A 22,671-nucleotide genomic window follows, 5' to 3' on the forward strand; every position below is an offset into this window, starting at 1 on the left:
TATGTGCAGGGCTGTGTGTGGAGCCATCATACTATGTACAGGGCTGTATGTGGAGCCATCATACTATGTACAGGACTGTATGTGGAGCCATCATACTATGTACAGGACTGTATGTGGAGCCATCATACTATGTACAGGGCTGTATGTGGAGCCATCATACTATGTACAGGGCTGTATGTGGAGTCATCATACTATGTACAGGACTATATGTGGAGCCATCATACTATGTACAGGGCTGTATGTGGAGTCATCATACTATGTACAGGGCTGTATGTGGAGTCATCATACTATGTACAGGGCTGTATGTGGAGTCATCATACTATGTACAGGGCTGTATGTGGAGTCATCATACTATGTACAGGGCTGTATGTGGAGCCATCATACTATGTACAGGGCTGTATGTGGAGTCATCATACTATGTACAGGGCTGTATGTGGAGCCATCATACTATGTACAGGACTGTATGTGGAGCCATCATACTATGTACAGGGCTGTATGTGGAGCCATCATACTATGTACAGGGCTGTATGTGGAGTCATCATACTATGTACAGGACTGTATGTGGAGCCGTCATACTATGTACAGGGTTGTATGTGGAGCCATCATACTATGTACAGGGCTGTATGTGGAGTCATCATACTATGTACAGGACTGTATGTGGAGTCATCATACTATGTACAGGGCTGTATGTGGAGCCATCATACTATGTACAGGGCTGTATGTGGAGCCATCATACTATGTACAGGGTTGTATGTGGAGCCATCATACTATGTACAGGGCTGTATGTGGAGTCATCATACTATGTACAGGACTGTATGTGGAGCCGTCATACTATGTACAGGACTGTATGTGGAGCAATCATACTATGTATAGGACTGTATGTGAAGTCATCATACTATGTACAGGACTGTATGTGGAGCCGTCATACTATGTACAGGACTGTATGTGGAGCAATCATACTATGTACAGGACTGTATGTGGAGCCATCATACTATGTACAGGGCTGTATGTGGAGTCATCATACTATGTGCAGGGCTGTATGTGGAGTCATCATACTATGTACAGGGCTGTATGTGGAGCCATCATACTATGTACAGGGCTGTATGTGGAGCCATCATACTATGTACAGGGCTGTATGTGGAGCCATCATACTATGTACAGGGCTGTATGTGGAGCCATCATACTATGTACAGGGCTGTATGTGGAGTCATCATACTATGTGCAGGGCTGTATGTGGAGTCATCATACTATGTACAGGGCTGTATGTGGAGTCATCATACTATGTACAGGGCTGTATGTGGAGTCATCATACTATGTACAGGACTGTATGTGGAGCCATCATACTATGTACAGGGCTGTATGTGGAGCCATCATACTATGTACAGGACTGTATGTGGAGCCATCATACTATGTACAGGGCTGTATGTGGAGTCATCATACTATGTACAGGGCTGTATGTGGAGTCATCATACTATGTACAGGACTGTATGTGGAGCCATCATACTATGTACAGGGCTGTATGTGGAGCCATCATACTATGTACAGGGCTGTATGTGGAGCCATCATACTATGTACAGGACTGTATGTGGAGTCATCATACTATGTGCAGGACTGTATGTGGAGTCATCATACTATGTACAGGACTGTATGTGGAGCCATCATACTATGTACAGGCCTGTATGTGGAGTCATCATACTATGTGCAGGACTGTATGTGGAGTCATCATACTATGTACAGGACTGTATGTGGAGTCATCATACTATGTACAGGGCTGTATGTGGAGCCATCATACTATGTACAGGACTGTATGTGGAGCCATCATACTATGTACAGGACTGTATGTGGAGCCATCATACTATGTACAGGGCTGTATGTGGAGCAATCATACTATGTATAGGACTGTATGTGAAGTCATCATACTATGTACAGGACTGTATGTGAAGTCATCATACTATGTACAGGGCTGTATGTGGAGTCATCATACTATGTACAGGACTGTATGTGGAGCCATCATACTATGTACAGGGCTGTATGTGGAGCCATCATACTATGTACAGGACTGTATGTGGAGTCATCATACTATGTACAGGGCTGTATGTGGAGCCATCATACTATGTACAGGACTGTATGTGGAGCCATCATACTATGTACAGGGCTGTATGTGGAGCAATCATACTATGTATAGGACTGTATGTGAAGTCATCATACTATGTACAGGACTGTATGTGGAGTCATCATACTATGTACAGGACTGTATGTGAAGTCATCATACTATGTACAGGGCTGTATGTGGAGTCATCATACTATGTACAGGACTGTATGTGGAGCCATCATACTATGTACAGGGCTGTATGTGGAGCCATCATACTATGTACAGGACTGTATGTGGAGTCATCATACTATGTACAGGACTGTATATGGAGTCATCATACTATGTACAGGGCTGTATGTGGAGCAATCATACTATGTATAGGACTGTATGTGAAGTCATCATACTATGTACAGGGCTGTATGTGGAGCCATCATACTATGTACAGGGCTGTATGTGGAGTCATCATACTATGTACAGGGCTGTATGTGGAGCCATCATACTATGTACAGGACTGTATGTGAAGTCATCATACTATGTACAGGACTGTATGTGGAGTCATCATACTATGTACAGGACTGTATATGGAGTCATCATACTATGTACAGGGCTGTATGTGGAGCCATCATACTATGTACAGGACTGTATGTGGAGTCATCATACTATGTACAGGACTGTATATGGAGTCATCATACTATGTACAGGGCTGTATGTGGAGCCATCATACTATGTACAGGGCTGTATGTGGAGCCATCATACTATGTACAGGGCTGTATGTGGAGCCATCATACTATGTACAGGGCTGTATGTGGAGTCATCATACTATGTACAGGGCTGTATGTGGAGTCATCATACTATGTACAGGGCTGTATGTGGAGCCATCATACTATGTACAGGACTGTATGTGGAGCCATCATACTATGTACAGGGCTGTATGTGGAGTCATCATACTATGTACAGGGCTGTATGTGGAGTCATCATACTATGTACAGGGCTGTATGTGGAGCCATCATACTATGTGCAGGGCTGTATGTGGAGTCATCATACTATGTACAGGACTGTATGTGGAGCCATCATACTATGTACAGGGCTGTATGTGGAGCCATCATACTATGTACAGGGCTGTATGTGGAGCCATCATACTATGTACAGGGCTGTATGTGGAGCCATCATACTATGTACAGGGCTGTATGTGGAGTCATCATACTATGTACAGGGCTGTATGTGGAGCCATCATACTATGTACAGGGCTGTATGTGGAGTCATCATACTATGTACAGGGCTGTATGTGGAGTCATCATACTATGTACAGGGCTGTATGTGGAGCCATCATACTATGTACAGGGCTGTATGTGGAGCCATCATACTATGTACAGGACTGTATGTGGGGCCATCATACTATGTGCAGGGCTGTATGTGGAGCCATCATACTATGTACAGGGCTGTATGTGGAGCCATCATACTATGTACAGGACTGTATGTGGAGCCATCATACTATGTACAGGTCTGTATGTGGAGTCATCATACTATGTACAGGACTGTATGTGGAGCCATCATACTATGTACAGGACTGTATGTGGAGCCATCATACTATGTACAGGTCTGTATGTGGAGTCATCATACTATGTACAGGACTGTATGTGGAGCCATCATACTATGTACAGGACTGTATGTGGAGTCATCATACTATGTACAGGGCTGTATGTGGAGTCATCATACTATGTACAGGACTGTATGTGGAGTCATCATACTATGTACAGGACTGTATGTGGAGTCATCATACTATGTACAGGACTGTATGTGGAGTCATCATACTATGTACAGGGCTGTATGTGGAGTCATCATACTATGTACAGGGCTGTATGTGGAGCCATCATACTATGTACAGGACTGTATGTGGAGCCATCATACTATGTACAGGGCTGTATGTGGAGCCATCATACTATGTACAGGGCTGTATGTGGAGCCATCATACTATGTGCAGGACTGTATGTGGAGTCATCATACTATGTACAGGACTGTATGTGGAGCCATCATACTATGTACAGGGCTGTATGTGGAGCCATCATACTATGTACAGGGCTGTATGTGGAGCCATCATACTATGTACAGGGCTGTATGTGGAGCCATCATACTATGTGCAGGACTGTATGTGGGGCCATCATACTATGTACAGGGCTGTATGTGGAGTCATCATACTATGTACAGGACTGTATGTGGAGCCATCATACTATGTACAGGGCTGTATGTGGAGCCATCATACTATGTACAGGGCTGTATGTGGAGCCATCATACTATGTACAGGGCTGTATGTGGAGCCATCATACTATGTGCAGGACTGTATGTGGAGTCATCATACTATGTACAGGACTGTATGTGGAGCCATCATACTATGTACAGGGCTGTATGTGGAGCCATCATACTATGTACAGGGCTGTATGTGGAGCCATCATACTATGTACAGGGCTGTATGTGGAGCCATCATACTATGTGCAGGACTGTATGTGGGGCCATCATACTATGTACAGGGCTGTATGTGGAGTCATCATACTATGTACAGGACTGTATGTGGAGCCATCATACTATGTACAGGGCTGTATGTGGAGTCATCATACTATGTACAGGACTGTATGTGGAGCCATCATACTATGTACAGGGCTGTATGTGGAGTCATCATACTATGTACAGGACTGTATGTGGAGCCATCATACTATGTACAGGGCTGTATGTGGAGCCATCATACTATGTACAGGGCTGTATGTGGAGCCATCATACTATGTACAGGGCTGTATGTGGAGCCATCATACTATGTGCAGGACTGTATGTGGGGCCATCATACTATGTACAGGACTGTATGTGGAGCCATCATACTATGTACAGGACTGTATGTGGAGTCATCATACTATGTACAGGGCTGTATGTGGAGTCATCATACTATGTACAGGGCTGTATGTGGAACCATCATACTATGGACAGGGCTGTATGTGGAGCCATCATACTATGTGCAGGACTGTATGTGGGGCCATCATACTATGTACAGGACTGTATGTGGAGCCATCATACTATGTACAGGACTGTATGTGGAGTCATCATACTAAGTACAGGGCTGTATGTGGAGTCATCATACTATGTACAGGACTGTATGTGGAGCCATCATACTATGTACAGGACTGTATGTGGAGCCATCATACTATGTACAGGGCTGTATGTGGAGCAATCATACTATGTATAGGACTGTATGTGAAGTCATCATACTATGTACAGGGCTGTATGTGGAGCCATCACACTATGTACAGGACTGTATGTGGAGCCATCATACTATGTACAGGACTGTATGTGGAGCCATCATACTATGTACAGGACTGTATGTGGAGCCATCACACTATGTACAGGACTGTATGTGGAGCCATCATACTATGTACAGGGCTGTATGTGGAGCAATCATACTATGTATAGGACTGTATGTGGAGCCATCATACTATGTACAGGGCTGTATGTGGAGTCATCATACTATGTACAGGGCTGTATGTGGAGTCATCATACTATGTACAGGGCTGTATGTGGAACCATCATACTATGTACAGGGCTGTATGTGGAGCCATCATACTATGTGCAGGACTGTATGTGGGGCCATCATACTATGTACAGGACTGTATGTGGAGCCATCATACTATGTACAGGACTGTATGTGGAGTCATCATACTAAGTACAGGGCTGTATGTGGAGTCATCATACTATGTACAGGACTGTATGTGGAGCCATCATACTATGTACAGGACTGTATGTGGAGCCATCATACTATGTACAGGGCTGTATGTGGAGCAATCATACTATGTATAGGACTGTATGTGAAGTCATCATACTATGTACAGGGCTGTATGTGGAGCCATCACACTATGTACAGGACTGTATGTGGAGCCATCATACTATGTACAGGACTGTATGTGGAGCCATCATACTATGTACAGGACTGTATGTGGAGCCATCACACTATGTACAGGACTGTATGTGGAGCCATCACACTATGTACAGGACTGTATGTGGAGCCATCATACTATGTACAGGACTGTATGTGGAGCCATCATACTATGTACAGGGCTGTATGTGGAGCAATCATACTATGTACAGGGCTGTATGTGGAGCCATCATACTATGTGCAGGACTGTATGTGGAGCCATCATACTATGTACAGGACTGTATGTGGAGCCATCATACTATGTACAGGGCTGTATGTGGGGCCATCATACTATGTACAGGACTGTATGTGAAGTCATCATACTATGTACAGGACTGTATGTGGAGTCATCATACTATGTACAGGACTGTATGTGAAGTCATCATACTATGTACAGGGCTGTATGTGGAGTCATCATACTATGTACAGGACTGTATGAGAAGTCATCATACTATGTACAGGGCTGTATGTGGAGTCATCATACTATGTACAGGGCTGTATGTGGAGTCATCATACTATGTACAGGGCTGTATGTGGAGCCATCATACTATGTACAGGGCTGTATGTGGAGCCATCATACTATGTGCAGGACTGTATGTGGAGCCATCATACTATGTACAGGGCTGTATGTGGAGCCATCATACTATGTACAGGGCTGTATGTGGAGCCATCATACTATGTACAGGGCTGTATGTGGAGCCATCATACTATGTGCAGGACTGTATGTGGGGCCATCATACTATGTACAGGACTGTATGTGGAGCCATCATACTATGTACAGGGCTGTATGTGGAGCCATCATACTATGTACAGGGCTGTATGTGGAGCCATCATACTATGTACAGGGCTGTATGTGGAGCCATCATACTATGTACAGGGCTGTATGTGGAGCCATCATACTATGTACAGGGCTGTATGTGGAGCCATCATACTATGTGCAGGACTGTATGTGGGGCCATCATACTATGTACAGGACTGTATGTGGAGCCATCATACTATGTACAGGACTGTATGTGGAGCCATCATACTATGTACAGGACTGTATGTGGAGTCATCATACTATGTACAGGACTGTATATGGAGTCATCATACTATGTACAGGGCTGTATGTGGAGCAATCATACTATGTATAGGACTGTATGTGAAGTCATCATACTATGTACAGGGCTGTATGTGGAGCCATCATACTATGTACAGGGCTGTATGTGGAGTCATCATACTATGTACAGGACTGTATGTGGAGCCATCATACTATGTACAGGACTGTATGTGAAGTCATCATACTATGTACAGGGCTGTATGTGGAGTCATCATACTATGTACAGGACTGTATGTGGAGCCATCATACTATGTACAGGGCTGTATGTGGAGCCATCATACTATGTACAGGGCTGTATGTGGAGTCATCATACTATGTACAGGGCTGTATGTGGAGTCATCATACTATGTACAGGGCTGTATGTGGAGTCATCATACTATGTACAGGGCTGTATGTGGAGCCATCATACTATGTACAGGGCTGTATGTGGAGTCATCATACTATGTCCAGGGCTGTATGTGGAGTCATCATACTATGTACAGGGCTGTATGTGGAGCCATCATACTATGTACAGGACTGTATGTGGAGCCATCATACTATGTACAGGGCTGTATGTGGAGTCATCATACTATGTACAGGGCTGTATGTGGAGTCATCATACTATGTACAGGGCTGTATGTGGAGCCATCATACTATGTGCAGGGCTGTATGTGGAGTCATCATACTATGTACAGGACTGTATGTGGAGCCATCATACTATGTACAGGGCTGTATGTGGAGCCATCATACTATGTACAGGGCTGTATGTGGAGCCATCATACTATGTACAGGGCTGTATGTGGAGCCATCATACTATGTACAGGGCTGTATGTGGAGTCATCATACTATGTACAGGGCTGTATGTGGAGTCATCATACTATGTACAGGGCTGTATGTGGAGCCATCATACTATGTACAGGACTGTATGTGGAGCCATCATACTATGTACAGGGCTGTATGTGGAGCCATCATACTATGTACAGGGCTGTATGTGGAGCCATCATACTATGTACAGGGCTGTATGTGGAGCCATCATACTATGTACAGGGCTGTATGTGGAGCCATCATACTATGTACAGGACTGTATGTGGAGCCATCATACTATGTACAGGGCTGTATGTGGAGCCATCATACTATGTACAGGGCTGTATGTGGAGCCATCATACTATGTACAGGGCTGTATGTGGAGTCATCATACTATGTACAGGGCTGTATGTGGAGCCATCATACTATGTACAGGGCTGTATGTGGAGTCATCATACTATGTACAGGGCTGTATGTGGAGTCATCATACTATGTACAGGGCTGTATGTGGAGCCATCATACTATGTACAGGACTGTATGTGGAGCCATCATACTATGTACAGGGCTGTATGTGGAGCCATCATACTATGTACAGGGCTGTATGTGGAGCCATCATACTATGTACAGGGCTGTATGTGGAGCCATCATACTATGTACAGGGCTGTATGTGGAGCCATCATACTATGTACAGGGCTGTATGTGGAGCCGTCATACTATGTACAGGACTGTATGTGGAGCCATCATACTATGTACAGGGCTGTATGTGGAGCCATCATACTATGTACAGGACTGTATGTGGAGCCATCATACTATGTACAGGGCTGTATGTGGAGTCATCATACTATGTACAGGGCTGTATGTGGAGCCATCATACTATGTACAGGACTGTATGTGGAGCCATCATACTATGTACAGGGCTGTATGTGGAGTCATCATACTATGTACAGGGCTGTATGTGGAGTCATCATACTATGTACAGGGCTGTATGTGGAGTCATCATACTATGTACAGGGCTGTATGTGGAGTCATCATACTATGTACAGGGCTGTATGTGGAGTCATCATACTATGTACAGGGCTGTATGTGGAGCAATTATACTATGTGCAGGACTGTATGTGGAGCCATCATACTATGTACAGGACTGTATGTGGAGTCATCATACTATGTACAGGGCTGTATGTGGAGCCATCATACTATGTACAGGGCTGTATGTGGAGGCATCATACTATGTACAGGACTGTATGTGGAGCCATCATACTATGTACAGGGCTGTATGTGGAGTCATCATACTATGTACAGGGCTGTATGTGGAGCCATCATACTATGTACAGGACTGTATGTGGAGCCATCATACTATGTACAGGACTGTATGTGGAGTCATCATACTATGTACAGGACTGTATGTGGAGTCATCATACTATGTACAGGGCTGTATGTGGAGTCATCATACTATGTACAGGGCTGTATGTGGAGCCATCATACTATGTGCAGGACTGTATGTGGAGCCATCATACTATGTACAGGGCTGTATGTGGAGCCATCATACTATGTACAGGGCTGTATGTGGAGCAATCATACTATGTATAGGACTGTATGTGAAGTCATCATACTATATACAGGGCTGTATGTGGAGCCATCATACTATGTACAGGGCTGTATGTGGAGCCATCATACTATGTACAGGGCTGTATGTGGAGTCATCATACTATGTACAGGGCTGTATGTGGAGCCATCATACTATGTACAGGACTGTATGTGGAGCCATCATACTATGTACAGGACTGTATGTGGAGTCATCATACTATGTACAGGACTGTATGTGGAGTCATCATACTATGTACAGGGCTGTATGTGGAGTCATCATACTATGTACAGGGCTGTATGTGGAGCCATCATACTATGTGCAGGACTGTATGTGGAGCCATCATACTATGTACAGGGCTGTATGTGGAGCCATCATACTATGTACAGGGCTGTATGTGGAGCCATCATCCTATGTACAGGGCTGTATGTGGAGCCATCATCCTATGTACAGGGCTGTATGTGGAGTCATCATACTATGTACAGGACTGTATGTGGAGCCATCATCCTATGTACAGGGCTGTATGTGGAGCCATCATACTATGTACAGGACTGTATGTGGAGCCATCATACTATGTACAGGGCTGTATGTGGAGTCATCATACTATGTACAGGACTGTATGTGAAGTCATCATACTATGTACAGGGCTGTATGTGGAGTCATCATACTATGTACAGGGCTGTATGTGGAGTCATCATACTATGTACAGGACTGTATGTGAAGTCATCATACTATGTACAGGACTGTATGTGGAGCCATCATACTATGTACAGGGCTGTATGTGGAGTCATCATACTATGTACAGGACTGTATGTGGAGTCATCATACTATGTACAGGGCTGTATGTGGAGCCATCATCCTATGTACAGGGCTGTATGTGGAGTCATCATACTATGTACAGGGCTGTATGTGGAGCCATCATCCTATGTACAGGGCTGTATGTGGAGCCATCATACTATGTGCAGGGCTGTATGTGGAGCCATCATACTATGTGCAGGACTGTATGTGGAGCCATCATACTATGTACAGGGCTGTATGTGGAGTCATCATCCTATGTACAGGGCTGTATGTGGAGTCATCATACTATGTACAGGGCTGTATGTGGAGTCATCATACTATGTACAGGGCTGTATGTGGAGCCATCATACTATGTACAGGGCTGTATGTGGAGCCATCATCCTATGTACAGGGCTGTATGTGGAGCCATCATCCTATGTACAGGGCTGTATGTGGAGTCATCATACTATGTACAGGGCTGTATGTGGAGCCATCATACTATGTACAGGGCTGTATGTGGAGTCATCATACTATGTACAGGGCTGTATGTGGAGTCATCATACTATGTACAGGGCTGTATGTGGAGCCATCATACTATGTACAGGGCTGTATGTGGAGCCATCATACTATGTACAGGACTGTATGTGGAGCCATCATACTATGTACAGGGCTGTATGTGGAGCCATCATACTATGTACAGGGCTGTATGTGGAGTCATCATACTATGTACAGGGCTGTATGTGGAGCCATCATACTATGTACAGGGCTGTATGTGGAGCCATCATACTATGTACAGGGCTGTATGTGGAGCCATCATACTATGTACAGGACTGTATGTGGAGCCATCATACTATGTACAGGGCTGTATGTGGAGCCATCATACTATGTACAGGGCTGTATGTGGAGCCATCATACTATGTACAGGGCTGTATGTGGAGCCATCATACTATGTACAGGGCTGTATGTGGAGCCATCATACTATGTACAGGGCTGTATGTGGAGCCATCATACTATGTACAGGGCTGTATGTGGAGCCATCATACTATGTACAGGGCTGTATGTGGAGCCATCATACTATGTACAGGACTGTATGTGGAGCCATCATACTATGTGCAGGACTGTATGTGGAGCCATCATACTATGTGCAGGACTGTATGTGGAGCCATCATACTATGTACAGGGCTGTATGTGGAGCCATCATACTATGTACAGGACTGTATGTGGAGCCATCATACTATGTGCAGGACTGTATGTGGAGCCATCATACTATGTACAGGGCTGTATGTGGAGCCATCATACTATGTACAGGACTGTATGTGGAGCCATCATCCTATGTACAGGGCTGTATGTGGAGTCATCATACTATGTACAGGACTGTATGTGGAGCCATCATACTATGTACAGGGCTGTATGTGGAGCCATCATACTATGTACAGGGCTGTATGTGGAGCCATCATCCTATGTACAGGGCTGTATGTGGAGCCATCATCCTATGTACAGGGCTGTATGTGGAGCCATCATACTATGTACAGGACTGTATGTGGAGCCATCATACTATGTACAGGGCTGTATGTGGAGTCATCATACTATGTACAGGACTGTATGTGAAGTCATCATACTATGTACAGGGCTGTATGTGGAGTCATCATACTATGTACAGGGCTGTATGTGGAGCCATCATACTATGTACAGGGCTGTATGTGGAGTCATCATACTATGTACAGGACTGTATGTGAAGTCATCATACTATGTACAGGACTGTATGTGGAGCCATCATACTATGTACAGGGCTGTATGTGGAGTCATCATACTATGTACAGGACTGTATGTGGAGTCATCATACTATGTACAGGGCTGTATGTGGAGTCATCATACTATGTACAGGGCTGTATGTGGAGTCATCATACTATGTACAGGACTGTATGTGGAGTCATCATACTATGTACAGGGCTGTATGTGGAGTCATCATACTATGTACAGGGCTGTATGTGGAGTCATCATACTATGTACAGGGCTGTATGTGGAGCCATCATACTATGTACAGGGCTGTATGTGGAGTCATCATACTATGTACAGGACTGTATGTGAAGTCATCATACTATGTACAGGACTGTATGTGGAGCCATCATACTATGTACAGGGCTGTATGTGGAGTCATCATACTATGTACAGGACTGTATGTGGAGTCATCATACTATGTACAGGGCTGTATGTGGAGTCATCATACTATGTACAGGGCTGTATGTGGAGTCATCATACTATGTACAGGGCTGTATGTGGAGTCATCATACTATGTACAGGGCTGTATGTGGAGTCATCATACTATGTACAGGACTGTATGTGAAGTCATCATACTATGTACAGGACTGTATGTGGAGCCATCATACTATGTACAGGGCTGTATGTGGAGTCATCATACTATGTACAGGACTGTATGTGGAGTCATCATACTATGTACAGGGCTGTATGTGGAGTCATCATACTATGTACAGGGCTGTATGTGGAGCCATCATACTATGTGCAGGACTGTATGTGGAGCCATCATACTATGTGCAGGGCTGTATGTGGAGCCATCATACTATGTACAGGGCTGTATGTGGAGCCATCATCCTATGTACAGGGCTGTATGTGGAGCCATCATCCTATGTACAGGGCTGTATGTGGAGTCATCATACTATGTACAGGGCTGTATGTGGAGCCATCATACTATGTACAGGGCTGTATGTGGAGTCATCATACTATGTACAGGGCTGTATGTGGAGTCATCATACTATGTACAGGGCTGTATGTGGAGCCATCATACTATGTACAGGGCTGTATGTGGAGCCATCATACTATGTACAGGACTGTATGTGGAGCCATCATACTATGTACAGGGCTGTATGTGGAGCCATCATACTATGTACAGGGCTGTATGTGGATCCATCATACTATGTACAGGGCTGTATGTGGAGCCATCATACTATGTACAGGGCTGTATGTGGAGCCATCATACTATGTACAGGGCTGTATGTGGAGCCATCATACTATGTACAGGACTGTATGTGGAGCCATCATACTATGTACAGGGCTGTATGTGGAGCCATCATACTATGTACAGGACTGTATGTGGAGCCATCATACTATGTACAGGGCTGTATGTGGAGCCATCATACTATGTACAGGGCTGTATGTGGAGCCATCATACTATGTACAGGGCTGTATGTGGAGCCATCATACTATGTACAGGGCTGTATGTGGAGCCATCATACTATGTACAGGACTGTATGTGGAGCCATCATACTATGTACAGGGCTGTATGTGGAGCCATCATACTATGTACAGGACTGTATGTGGAGCCATCATACTATGTACAGGGCTGTATGTGGAGCCATCATACTATGTACAGGGCTGTATGTGGAGCCATCATACTATGTACAGGGCTGTATGTGGAGCCATCATACTATGTATAGGACTGTATGTGAAGTCATCATACTATGTACAGGGCTGTATGTGGAGCCATCATACTATGTACAGGACTGTATGTGGAGCCATCATACTATGTACAGGACTGTATGTGGAGCCATCATACTATGTACAGGACTGTATGTGGAGCCATCATACTATGTACAGGGCTGTATGTGGAGCCATCATACTATGTACAGGGCTGTATGTGGAGCCATCATACTATGTACAGGGCTGTATGTGGAGCCATCATACTATGTACAGGGCTGTATGTGGAGCCATCATACTATGTACAGGGCTGTATGTGGAGCCATCATACTATGTACAGGGCTGTATGTGGAGCCATCATACTATGTACAGGACTGTATGTGGAGCCATCATACTATGTACAGGACTGTATGTGGAGCCATCATACTATGTACAGGGCTGTATGTGGAGCCATCATACTATGTACAGGACTGTATGTGGAGCCATCATACTATGTACAGGGCTGTATGTGGAGTCATCATACTATGTACAGGGCTGTATGTGGAGTAATCATACTATGTACAGGGCTGTATGTGGAGCAATTATACTATGTGCAGGACTGTATGTGGAGCCATCATACTATGTACAGGGCTGTATGTGGAGCCATCATACTATGTACAGGACTGTATGTGGAGCCATCATACTATGTACAGGGCTGTATGTGGAGCCATCATACTATGTACAGGGCTGTATGTGGAGCCATCATACTATGTACAGGACTGTATGTGGAGCCATCATACTATGTACAGGACTGTATGTGGAGCCATCATACTATGTACAGGGCTGTATGTGGAGCCATCATACTATGTACAGGGCTGTATGTGGAGCCATCATACTATGTACAGGGCTGTATGTGGAGCCATCATACTATGTACAGGGCTGTATGTGGAGTCATCATACTATGTACAGGGCTGTATGTGGAGCCATCATACTATGTACAGGACTGTATGTGGAGCCATCATACTATGTACAGGGCTGTATGTGGAGCCATCATACTATGTACAGGGCTGTATGTGGAGCCATCATACTATGTACAGGACTGTATGTGGAGCCATCATACTATGTACAGGACTGTATTTGGAGCCATCATACTATGTACAGGACTGTATGTGGAGCCATCATACTATGTACAGGGCTGTATGTGGAGCCATCATACTATGTACAGGACTGTATGTGGAGCCATCATACTATGTACAGGGCTGTATGTGGAGCCATCATACTATGTACAGGGCTGTATGTGGAGCCATCATACTATGTACAGGGCTGTATGTGGAGCCATCATACTATGTACAGGGCTGTATGTGGAGCCATCATACTATGTACAGGGTTGTATGTGGAGCCATCATACTATGTACAGGGCTGTATGTGGAGCCATCATACTATGTACAGGGCTGTATGTGGAGCCATCATACTATGTGCAGGACTGTATGTGGAGCCATCATACTATGTACAGGGCTGTATGTGGAGCCATCATACTATGTACAGGGCTGTATGTGGAGCCATCATACTATGTACAGGGCTGTATGTGGAGTCATCATACTATGTACAGGGCTGTATGTGGAGCCATCATACTATGTACAGGACTGTATGTGGAGCCATCATACTATGTACAGGACTGTATGTGGAGCCATCATACTATGTACAGGACTGTATGTGGAGCCATCATACTATGTACAGGACTGTATGTGGAGCCATCATACTATGTACAGGACTGTATGTGGAGTCATCATACTATGTACAGGGCTGTATGTGGAGCCATCATACTATGTACAGGACTGTATGTGGAGTCATCATACTATGTACAGGGCTGTATGTGGAGCCATCATACTATGTACAGGACTGTATGTGGAGCCATCATACTATGTACAGGGCTGTATGTGGAACCATCATACTATGTACAGGACTGTATGTGGAGACATCATACTATATACAGGGCTGTATGTGGAGCCATCATACTATGTACAGGACTGTATGTGGAGCCATCATACTATGTACAGGGCTGTATGTGGAGCCATCATACTATGTACAGGGCTGTATGTGGAGTCATCATACTATGTACAGGGTTGTATGTGGAGTCATCATACTATGTACAGGGCTGTATGTGGAGCCATCATACTATGTACAGGGCTGTATGTGGAGCCATCATACTATGTACAGGACTGTATGTGGAGCCATCATACTATGTACAGGACTGTATGTGGAGCCATCATACTATGTGCAGGGCTGTATGTGGAGCCATCATACTATGTACAGGGCTGTATGTGGAGCCATCATACTATGTACAGGGCTGTATGTGGAGCCATCATACTATGTACAGGGTTGTATGTGGAGTCATCATACTATGTACAGGGCTGTATGTGGAGCCATCATACTATGTACAGGGCTGTATGTGGAGCCATCATACTATGTACAGGACTGTATGTGGAGCCATCATACTATGTACAGGACTGTATGTGGAGCCATCATACTATGTGCAGGGCTGTATGTGGAGCCATCATACTATGTACAGGGCTGTATGTGGAGTCATCATACTATGTACAGGGCTGTATGTGGAGTCATCATACTATGTACAGGGCTGTATGTGGAGCCATCATACTATGTGCAGGACTGTATGTGGAGCCATCATACTATGTACAGGGCTGTATGTGGAGCCATCACACTATGTACAGGACTGTATGTGGAGTCATCACACTATGTACAGGACTGTATGTGGAGCCATCATACTATGTACAGGACTGTATGTGGAGCCATCATACTATGTACAGGACTGTATGTGGAGCCATCATACTATGTACAGGACTGTATGTGGAGCCATCATACTATGTACAGGACTGTATGTGGAGCCATCATACTATGTACAGGACTGTATGTGGAGCCATCATACTATGTACAGGGCTGTATGTGGAGTCATCATACTATGTACAGGACTGTATGTGGAGCCATCATACTATGTACAGGGCTGTATGTGGAGTCATCATACTATGTACAGGGCTGTATGTGGAGTCATCATACTATGTACAGGACTGTATGTGGAGTCATCATACTATGTACAGGACTGTATGTGGAGTCATCATACTATGTACAGGGCTGTATGTGGAGCCATCATACTATGTACAGGGCTGTATGTGGAGCCATCATACTATGTACAGGACTGTATGTGGAGTCATCATACTATGTACAGGACTGTATGTGGAGCCATCATACTATGTACAGGGCTGTATGTGGAGCCATCATACTATGTACAGGGCTGTATGTGGAGCCATCATACTATGTACAGGACTGTATGTGGAGCCATCATACTATGTACAGGACTGTATGTGGAGCCATCATACTATGTACAGGGCTGTATGTGGAGCCATCATACTATGTACAGGGCTGTATGTGGAGCCATCATACTATGTACAGGGCTGTATGTGGAGCCATCATACTATGTACAGGGCTGTATGTGGAGTCATCATACTATGTACAGGGCTGTATGTGGAGCCATCATACTATGTACAGGACTGTATGTGGAGCCATCATACTATGTACAGGGCTGTATGTGGAGCCATCATACTATGTACAGGGCTGTATGTGGAGCCATCATACTATGTACAGGACTGTATGTGGAGCCATCATACTATGTACAGGACTGTATTTGGAGCCATCATACTATGTACAGGACTGTATGTGGAGCCATCATACTATGTACAGGGCTGTATGTGGAGCCATCATACTATGTACAGGACTGTATGTGGAGCCATCATACTATGTACAGGGCTGTATGTGGAGCCATCATACTATGTACAGGGCTGTATGTGGAGCCATCATACTATGTACAGGGCTGTATGTGGAGCCATCATACTATGTACAGGGTTGTATGTGGAGCCATCATACTATGTACAGGGCTGTATGTGGAGCCATCATACTATGTACAGGGCTGTATGTGGAGCCATCATACTATGTGCAGGACTGTATGTGGAGCCATCATACTATGTACAGGGCTGTATGTGGAGCCATCATACTATGTACAGGGCTGTATGTGGAGCCATCATACTATGTACAGGGCTGTATGTGGAGTCATCATACTATGTACAGGGCTGTATGTGGAGCCATCATACTATGTACAGGGCTGTATGTGGAGTCATCATACTATGTACAGGGCTGTATGTGGAGCCATCATACTATGTACAGGACTGTATGTGGAGCCATCATACTATGTACAGGACTGTATGTGGAGCCATCATACTATGTACAGGACTGTATGTGGAGCCATCATACTATGTACAGGACTGTATGTGGAGACATCATACTATGTACAGGACTGTATGTGGAGTCATCATACTATGTACAGGGCTGTATGTGGAGCCATCATACTATGTACAGGGCTGTATGTGGAGCCATCATACTATGTACAGGACTGTATGTGGAGTCATCATACTATGTACAGGGCTGTATGTGGAGCCATCATACTATGTACAGGACTGTATGTGGAGCCATCATACTATGTACAGGGCTGTATGTGGAACCATCATACTATGTACAGGACTGTATGTGGAGACATCATACTATATACAGGGCTGTATGTGGAGCCATCATACTATGTACAGGACTGTATGTGGAGCCATCATACTATGTACAGGGCTGTATGTGGAGCCATCATACTATGTACAGGGTTGTATGTGGAGTCATCATACTATGTACAGGGCTGTATGTGGAGCCATCATACTATGTACAGGGCTGTATGTGGAGCCATCATACTATGTACAGGACTGTATGTGGAGCCATCATACTATGTGCAGGGCTGTATGTGGAGCCATCATACTATGTACAGGGCTGTATGTGGAGTCATCATACTATGTACAGGGCTGTATGTGGAGTCATCATACTATGTACAGGGCTGTATGTGGAGCCATCATACTATGTACAGGGCTGTATGTGGAGCCATCATACTATGTACAGGGCTGTATGTGGAGTCATCATACTATGTACAGGGCTGTATGTGGAGCCATCATACTATGTACAGGGCTGTATGTGGAGCCATCATACTATGTGCAGGACTGTATGTGGAGCCATCATACTATGTACAGGGCTGTATGTGGAGCCATCACACTATGTACAGGACTGTATGTGGAGTCATCATACTATGTACAGGACTGTATGTGGAGCCATCATACTATGTACAGGACTGTATGTGGAGCCATCATACTATGTACAGGACTGTATGTGGAGCCATCATACTATGTACAGGACTGTATGTGGAGCCATCATACTATGTACAGGACTGTATGTGGAGCCATCATACTATGTACAGGGCTGTATGTGGAGTCATCATACTATGTACAGGACTGTATGTGGAGCCATCATACTATGTACAGGGCTGTATGTGGAGTCATCATACTATGTACAGGGCTGTATGTGGAGTCATCATACTATGTACAGGACTGTATGTGGAGTCATCATACTATGTACAGGACTGTATGTGGAGTCATCATACTATGTACAGGGCTGTATGTGGAGCCATCATACTATGTACAGGACTGTATGTGGAGCTATCATACTATGTACAGGGCTGTATGTGGAGCCATCACACTATGTACAGGACTGTATGTGGAGTCATCATACTATGTACAGGGCTGTATGTGGAGTCATCATACTATGTACAGGGCTGTATGTGGAGTCATCATACTATGTACAGGACTGTATGTGGAGCCATCATACTATGTACAGGACTGTATGTGGAGCCATCATACTATGTACAGGGCTGTATGTGGAGTCATCATACTATGTAGAGGACTGTATGTGGAGCCATCATACTATGTACAGGACTGTATGTGGAGCCATCATACTATGTACAGGACTGTATGTGGAGCCATCATACTATGTACAGGTCTGTATGTGGAGTCATCATACTATGTACAGGACTGTATGTGGAGCCATCATACTATGTACAGGGCTGTATGTGGAGTCATCATACTATGTACAGGACTGTATGTGGAGCCATCATACTATGTACAGGACTGTATGTGGAGCCATCATACTATGTACAGGGCTGTATGTGGAGTCATCATACTATGTACAGGACTGTATGTGGAGCCATCATACTATGTACAGGACTGTATGTGGAGTCATCATACTATGTACAGGACTGTATGTGGAGCCATCATACTATGTACAGGACTGTATGTGGAGTCATCATACTATGTACAGGACTGTATGTGGAGTCATCATACTATGTACAGGACTGTATGTGGAGTCATCATACTATGTACAGGACTGTATGTGGAGTCATCATACTATGTACAGGGCTGTATGTGGAGTCATCATACTATGTACAGGACTGTATGTGGAGTCATCATACTATGTACAGGGCTGTATGTGGAGTCATCATACTATGTACAGGGCTGTATGTGGAGTCATCATACTATGTACAGGGCTGTATGTTGAGCCATCATACTATGTACAGGGCTGTATGTGGAGCCATCATACTATGTACAGGGCTGTATGTGGAGCCATCATACTATGTGCAGGACTGTATGTGGGGCCATCATACTATGTACAGGACTGTATGTGGAGCCATCATACTATGTACAGGACTGTATGTGGAGCCATCATACTATGTACAGGACTGTATGTGGAGTCATCATACTATGTACAGGGCTGTATGTGGAGTCATCATACTATGTACAGGGCTGTATGTGGAGCCATCATACTATGTACAGGGCTGTATGTGGAGCCATCATACTATGTGCAGGACTGTATGTGGAGCCATCATACTATGTACAGGACTGTATGTGGAGTCATCATACTATGTACAGGACTGTATGTGGAGCCATCATACTATGTGCAGGACTGTATGTGGAGCCATCATACTATGTACAGGACTGTATGTGGAGCCATCATACTATGTACAGGACTGTATGTGGAGTCATCATACTATGTACAGGACTGTATGTGGAGTCATCATACTATGTACAGGGCTGTATGTGGAGCCATCATACTATGTACAGGGCTGTATGTGGAGCCATCATACTATGTACAGGACTGTATGTGGAGTCATCACACTATGTACAGTACTGTATGTGGAGCCATCATACTATGTACAGGACTGTATGTGGAGCCATCATACTATGTACAGGGCTGTATGTGGAGCAATCATACTATGTATAGGACTGTATGTGAAGTCATCATACTATGTACAGGGCTGTATGTGGAGCCATCATACTATGTACAGGGCTGTATGTGGAGTCATCATACTATGTACAGGACTGTATGTGAAGTCATCATACTATGTACAGGGCTGTATGTGGAGTCATCATACTATGTACAGGGCTGTATGTGGAGCAATTATACTATGTGCAGGACTGTATGTGGAGCAATTATACTATGTGCAGGACTGTATGTGGAGCCATCATACTATGTACAGGACTGTATGTGGAGCCATCATACTATGTACAGGGCTGTATGTGGAGCCATCATACTATGTACAGGGCTGTATGTGGAGCCATCATACTATGTACAGGACTGTATGTGGAGCCATCATACTATGTACAGGACTGTATGTGGAGCCATCATACTATGTACAGGACTGTATGTGGAGCCATCATACTATGTACAGGGTTGTATGTGGAGCCATCATACTATGTACAGGGTTGTATGTGGAGCCATCATACTATGTACAGGGCTGTATGTGGAGCCATCATACTATGTGCAGGACTGTATGTGGAGCCATCATACTATGTACAGGGCTGTATGTGGAGCCATCATACTATGTACAGGACTGTATGTGGAGTCATCATACTATGTACAGGGTTGTATGTGGAGCCATCATACTATGTACAGGGCTGTATGTGGAGCCATCATACTATGTACAGGGCTGTATGTGGAGCCATCATACTATGTACAGGGCTGTATGTGGAGCCATCATACTATGTACAGGGTTGTATGTGGAGCCATCATACTATGTACAGGGCTGTATGTGGAGCCATCATACTATGTGCAGGACTGTATGTGGAGCCATCATACTATGTACAGGGCTGTATGTGGAGCCATCATACTATGTACAGGGCTGTATGTGGAGCCATCATACTATGTACAGGACTGTATGTGGAGCCATCATACTATGTACAGGACTGTATGTGGAGCCATCATACTATGTACAGGACTGTATGTGGAGCCATCATACTATGTACAGGACTGTATGTGGAGCCATCATACTATGTACAGGACTGTATGTGGAGTCATCATACTATGTACAGGACTGTATGTGGAGCCATCATACTATGTACAGGGCTGTATGTGGAGCCATCATACTATGTACAGGACTGTATGTGGAGTCATCATACTATGTACAGGGCTGTATGTGGAGCCATCATACTATGTACAGGACTGTATGTGGAGCCATCATACTATGTACAGGGCTGTATGTGGAGTCATCATACTATGTACAGGACTGTATGTGGAGCCATCATACTATGTACAGGGCTGTATGTGGAGCCATCATACTATGTACAGGACTGTATGTGGAGTCATCATACTATGTACAGGGCTGTATGTGGAGCCATCATACTATGTACAGGGCTGTATGTGGAGCCATCATACTATGTACAGGACTGTATGTGGAGTCATCATACTATGTACAGGGCTGTATGTGGAGCCATCATACTATGTACAGGACTGTATGTGGAGCCATCATACTATGTACAGGGCTGTATGTGGAGCCATCATACTATGTACAGGACTGTATGTGGAGACATCATACTATGTACAGGGCTGTATGTGGAGCCATCATACTATGTACAGGGCTGTATGTGGAGCCATCATACTATGTACAGGACTGTATGTGGAGCCATCATACTATGTACAGGGCTGTATGTGGAGCCATCATACTATGTACAGGGTTGTATGTGGAGCCATCATACTATGTACAGGACTGT

This window comes from Phyllobates terribilis, unplaced genomic scaffold (genome assembly GCF_046119375.1).
Source record: "Phyllobates terribilis strain yellow unplaced genomic scaffold, ASM4611937v1 Scaffold_245__1_contigs__length_2953440, whole genome shotgun sequence".
Lineage (NCBI taxonomy): Eukaryota > Metazoa > Chordata > Amphibia > Anura > Dendrobatidae > Phyllobates > Phyllobates terribilis.